This window comes from Brachyhypopomus gauderio, unplaced genomic scaffold (genome assembly GCF_052324685.1).
Source record: "Brachyhypopomus gauderio isolate BG-103 unplaced genomic scaffold, BGAUD_0.2 sc84, whole genome shotgun sequence".
Taxonomy (NCBI): Eukaryota; Metazoa; Chordata; class Actinopteri; order Gymnotiformes; family Hypopomidae; genus Brachyhypopomus; species Brachyhypopomus gauderio.
The window spans coordinates 81,393-87,453 of NW_027506905.1; the positions used below are offsets into that span (position 1 = coordinate 81,393).

Genomic DNA, 6,061 nt, shown 5'->3' on the forward strand with positions numbered 1-6,061 from the left:
CATTGATACCAGATTGGTACTATTAAAGACAGCTTGGTAATATGGCCCCTAACCTGGTATGGAACTTGGAACCATCCTGGACCCTGAGTTTAACCACATCCCAAAGGAGGGCCTCCAGGCCCCCTTTCCGAGGCCCCCACTAGGGGGCGCCAGAGGAACGAATGCCCCATTGAAACCCAATGATACCAGATTGGTACTAGGGACAAATCAGATGGGGGATAGAGACCCTAACCTGGGATGGGTACTTGGAGTTGGGGGTCCCCCAGACACCCCCTATGAGACTCCCATCCCCTTACCCACTTCCTAGCCCAAGTTATTAGTCTATAATTAACTTATGAATCACTTATTAACTCATTATTAGTCACGTATTAGCTTATTATTAGCCTAAGCTTAGCTTATTAATTGTTATATCTACATACTTGGAAATAAAACACAAACCACAAATGTTCAAAAATATATATTTACTTAATATAATTGTTTTGATATTCATAAAAATAGATATTATAATAATAACATAAATACATGTATTATATATTACCAGATATGCATAACAATATAATACAATAATAACAATATAATTAGCATACACAATTAACTTTAGGAGAACTAGCATTAGCATCTAGCTAATGATGCTAATGCTAGCATTATTAGAATTAGCATCATTAGCTAATTAGCATTAGCATACATAATTAACTTTAGCAGAACTAGCATTAGCATCTAGCTAATTAACCTTCTCATTTACTTTTTTCAAAGAACAAACATATTTACATAATATAATGTACATAATAATAATAATAGATACATAATAAATATACATGATTTATATAGTAAAAGGTATGCATGACATAATTAGCATTTCATAATTATCATTAGCATTAGCATAATTAGCTTTATTTATTTTTTCAAACAAGCATATTTAGATAATATAATTATATAGATGTAATAATAATATAGATACATAAAAAATACATTATTTATGCATGATAATAATACATTACTAACAACATAATTAGCATTATCGTATAATAGTATAAGTATAGTATAAGAGTATAAGATAAATAGTATAAGATTAACATAATTAGCCCTAGCATAAAATAACCTAATCAGTCTCAGAGTCGCTGTACAAAAAAAGCGAACACCCAGACACCAATGGTGCTTCTGAATGTTTGTCCTCCGCCTCCTCTTCGCTAGTGTCCTCTTCGTCCTCGCTTTTGTCCTCTACCTTGTTTGCGTTATTCTGATCCATCTTTTCTAAGCCCTCTTTATCTGGCAGGACGCCTTCATCCTCATGACTGCTCTTATCGAAGGAAATCTTCCTCTTGGCTGAGCGAGGGGCCTTCAATTTTTGATGTTGTGGTTGTTCGGGGCCTTGTGGACTCTCACCCAATGCTTTGGACTGGAGGTCTCGGATCTCAGCTGCCTCGGACACACTGCTCAGAGGCATGTAGAATTTTCTCGAGACGTTGTCGGAATGGCACATAGCCCTCTGTATTTTTTCTTTCTCGGTAGCTGTGAAGTTTTTGATCTGAAACATAGCATTAGCATAATTAGCATTAGCATAACTAGCATTAGCATAGTTAGCGCTAGCAGTTAGCGTTAGCATAGTTAGCATTAGCATAATTAACATTTTATGCGTAATACTTACGTGGCACACCATTGCTGTACGGAACGCACGGAAACTGCCACCCACCAAATCCCATTCTGGTCCACTCCGTCCGGAAGTAGTTCAACAATCTCCTGCATTGGACACCCACCTTATAAAAAAAAAAAATAGGGCGACTGGCCACCATCCAAATGCTTGGAGACCAAGGCTAGGGTTAGGGTTACTGATTCATCCAACTGATTAGGCCAACTGATTCATCCACTGGTACACTTCCTTGGTCACGCATATTTGTGCGTGACCGTATGTGCGGGCCGATTTGTGGTCAGATACCTGTAAAACATAAAAAGTTAAGATTTAGAAATAGTCTAATTCTAGTTGTATTCAAACAGGAGACAGGCATACAAAACACTCACTTCAATGACAAAGTTGTCGCCCTCTGTCTCCGCCTCCATGACCTCATCCAACTTCATATTCATTAATACGCCTGACCGGTGTCCTGACCCAAGGATGAGGAACCCAGCCAGCAAACCCATGAATTGTTTTGCGAACTGGTAGTCCTGTGACTTCTCAATTTGGGCTAAAATGACACAAAATTGATACATTAGCATAATTAGCATTAGCATAATTTGCATTAGCACCATTAGCATTACACTTACTCAGTTTTTTTGGTATGATCAGCTTGGCTTCCTTCCGGAACTCACGGATCTCCTCCTTGCTAATGCGATTCTCTGAAACACATTATGCATCGACTCATTAGTATGCGCATGTTAGCTCCTTAATATACACATTTTGGCTAATTAGCTATTCTGCACTTACTGCTGAACCGCTTGCGAATTTTCTGACGGTGGATGATGACATGTCTTTAGATTGCACAGACGATGTGAGATCTCCATCTCTGTCCAGGATACGTCGATACTGGACACTTTGGATTCCAGCTTCGACAGGTAATTTAGATATTTAACAAATTTGCATAAATTTAGCAAAATGTTCCAAATTGTAGTTACCATCAGCCCCTTGCTTTGCAAATGTACCACGTATCTGCAAATACAAAATCAGACATGAATTCATTAAAATGCATGTTGGCTCATTAATATGCAGCATTAGCTCATTAGTATGCAGCATTAGCTAGAAATTAGCATATGGTTAGTATGCACATGTTCACTCGTTAGTATGCAAATGCATAACTTACTCTGAAATGCAGCCCGTTTTTCAAAAAGTCGAATGAACCGTTCAATTTATACTTCTTGCCAGTGTGACTAATGAATTTAAAAATGTGATTTTGGGCCATGGTTACATTCTGCTTCTTCTTCCCGAACACTCCAGCACCCACACTAAAGACAATGTAGTCTTTCAGGAGGCGCATATTAGGAGACATATTAAACATAATTAGTGGTTCAAACAAACAAAAATCTGGTCAAACATTGAACCTTTGTGACAATACTTACTGTAATTTGGGTGCAAATCCTTCGAAACTGGTGATACAAAAACTGCTTTTTCCGTGTAGGTGATTTATTGTCTTTGAAAAGTTCCTCCAACTCAATCAGCCTTGAGGTCTTCAACTTGCAGTCAACCTGCTCACACTCCACATCAGGATCACTAGGTAGTTTCCTCTTGAGTGATGCAATTTCCTCCAATAGCAGGGAACAACTTTGGCAGTTGGTGCTGCTGGAGGACACTGGATTGGAGCATAAAAGAGACCTTGCAGATGATGACACGAGAGCAGATGACACAGTAGCAGAGGATGTTGAAATGGAGGATGCAGTGGTTGAGGACTCAGGAGTGGGGGTGGAGCATGCCAGGGGTTCCTCGACCCTTGGGGCATCATCAGGTACCGGGGCATCCTCAAGGTCATCTAAATCCACGTCTCTGGACTGACTCAATAAATGATCTGGAAGTGGGCTGTAGCCCAGATCTAGTGTCGAAACCATTGGTGGCCTGGCGACACTTGTCCTCAAGGAGGCCAGGCTTCGCAAAACAAACAGATCTTTTGACATTTTAGTGTATTTGTCCAGCGCTGAGGCCTAAAAGTAAACACAAGCACAAAAATTCATGCAATAGCTCATTAATATGCAGATATCAGCACATATGATTTTATACATACTGCCACATTCTTGTGTTTTTTGCAATAGTGTTTGTCAAGCCTACGGATACGGGTAGCCTGGCACTCTGGAACCTACATTTGAAAATCCCTGTGACTACAAAAATTTAACAAAATTAGCATTAGCACAGTTAGCATTAGCAAAGTTAGCATTGGCATAGTTAGTGTTAGCATAGTTAGCATTAGAATAGTTAGCGTTGACATAGTCAGCAATGGCAGCTAGCATTGGTATAATTAGCATTAGCATAGTTAGCGATGACATAGTTAGCATTAGCATAGTTAGCATTGGCATTGTCAGCGTTGGCAGCTAGCATTGGTATAGTTAGCATTAGCAAAGTTAGCAATGACAGTTAGTATTAGCATACTTAGCATTAGCATAGTTTGCATTAGCATACTTAGCATTGGCATACTTAGCTTTGGCATAGTTAGCATTAGCATAGTTAGCACTAGCATAATCACCACTAGCATAATCAACATTAGCATACTTAGAACTACCATAATTAACATTAGCATTCTTAGCACTAGCATAATTACCACTAGCATAATCAGCATTAGCATTATCACTACTATCATAATCAACATTAGCATAATTAACAAAATTACATAAGCATATTTAGAACTTATTCATAACAAAATGCACTGACCTCCCACTGTACATCTGCAGAAGTAGTGTAAGTTCAGACTTGTTCAAAACTTTGTGGTATGACTTCAAATGCTGAGACAAATTTGCATAATGCACTGCACATATGGGGCATTGTGCTCACCTTGGAGGAGACAGAAATAAAGATTTTAAGCCTAACCCTCAGAAGCACTTTGGTATTATAACATATATATATATATATATATATATATATATATATATATATACAAATAAATTACTCTTGTAATTATTATAGTAATTATTGTATTACTATCTTAAAAATCTGTCACGTTGTGGGGGGCCCCCTGCCAGTCGCCCCCGTTTACAGCGGCAGATGTCCTGTTTTTGGTCACGTAATGTTCGTCCTTCAGGTGGGCGGGACCCGTGATCCGTCTCACCTGAGGGTCGTTTGTTCGTCTATATATGTCTTGTCTTTGTACCAGTTGACTGCTGGTTATTATTTCCTTCATTTGGAACAATGCACGGGTTTTTGGTTTGCACACTTTCTATTAAACCATCCTCTTTCCCTGAGACTTGGCGTGATCGCTTCCTTTTTGAGTTGCTCACCCTGCCCGTCGCAGACTAACCAGCCACCTTCGGAAGCCGCCAGTCTCCCTTACTTTCTCCTCACAATGCAAATGTGGAGAGAGTTTTTTCACTGATGCAGAGCCAGTGGACCAAAGAGAGGAACCAGCTCTGTTGAATCACTGAAAGGGATCCTATTTGTGCAATACAATTTCAAAAATATGTCTTGCAAGGACTTTCATACGTATGTGTTGAGCCACAAGAAACTGCTGAGAAAGATTAGCTCCACAACAAAATATAAATGGGCAAATAAGGATGAGGAAGAACAAACAGATGAAGAGGAGGAAAAACCAGACGAAGTGGAAGATGAGGATTAAGCAGGAAAGAAAAGATGGTCTATTTATATTTTTGTTGGAATTTTTGTATTTTTGCTAATACACAAGGGTTAGTTAATACACAATTTGTTAATTTATTTTTTCCAACAGCTGATTGCTAATTAATTCATTTGTTAATTTATTTTTTCCTAATAGCCTACAGACCAGACAATATTTCATTCATTACTGAGGGTAACTGGATATAATGTGTTATTTGGAGTTGAGAGTTATTAACTTTTGTTGTTAAGTAAGGGATGTTTAGATTGTTTGCTGTTTGATGTTAAGGGATTGATTGCTCTTTATTTGTTACAGGAAATGTTAAGTTAAGCATTTTAAATAAATGTATTTAGAATAAAAAAATAATCATTTGTTATTGTTATTTGTTGTTATTTTTGTTGTTGACTTTTACTGAATTAATTTTAGTGTGTTCAACCCCCCCCCCCTCAACAACTTCCGTTCGAAACCCTACCCCCCCCCCCGCTCAACAACTTACACACAAAGTGTCCTGGTTTTCCCATATAAAAATATGGTCACCCTATCATACAACCCAAATATGAAATTTCTTGACTCTACATGCTTCGGAAGCTTCAAACCCAACCCTAACCCGAGGCCTATTCAAACGCATTGGAAGCACATGGCAAGCACATGGCAGACTATGAAGGCTGCCATTTTGGAAATTCCAGACATGTGGTGCCAGTGGGGCCAAACGGCTGGACGTAGCCGCACGCCGTTAAACACACTTTATGTGGACACCCCACTGATGAAGCAAACCGAAGTACAGACCCCTAGGTCACACGGTTTGGGCGTGGCATCCATCAACG

At 38.9% G+C, this 6,061-nt stretch overlaps 1 long non-coding RNA gene across 1 annotated transcript; it reads right to left on the reverse strand.

Annotated features, from left to right (window-relative positions):
• Positions 1-1,105: 1,105 nt before the first annotated feature.
• On the reverse strand, positions 1,106-4,477 carry LOC143493324 (uncharacterized). Its single transcript, XR_013125397.1, has 7 exons — positions 4,346-4,477; positions 3,049-3,624; positions 2,420-2,641; positions 2,260-2,331; positions 2,017-2,180; positions 1,646-1,933; positions 1,106-1,525 (listed from the first exon to the last, which is right to left on the reverse strand). It is a non-coding gene; the product is annotated as an uncharacterized LOC143493324 (long non-coding RNA).
• Between the last annotated feature and the right edge of the window lie 1,584 nt (positions 4,478-6,061).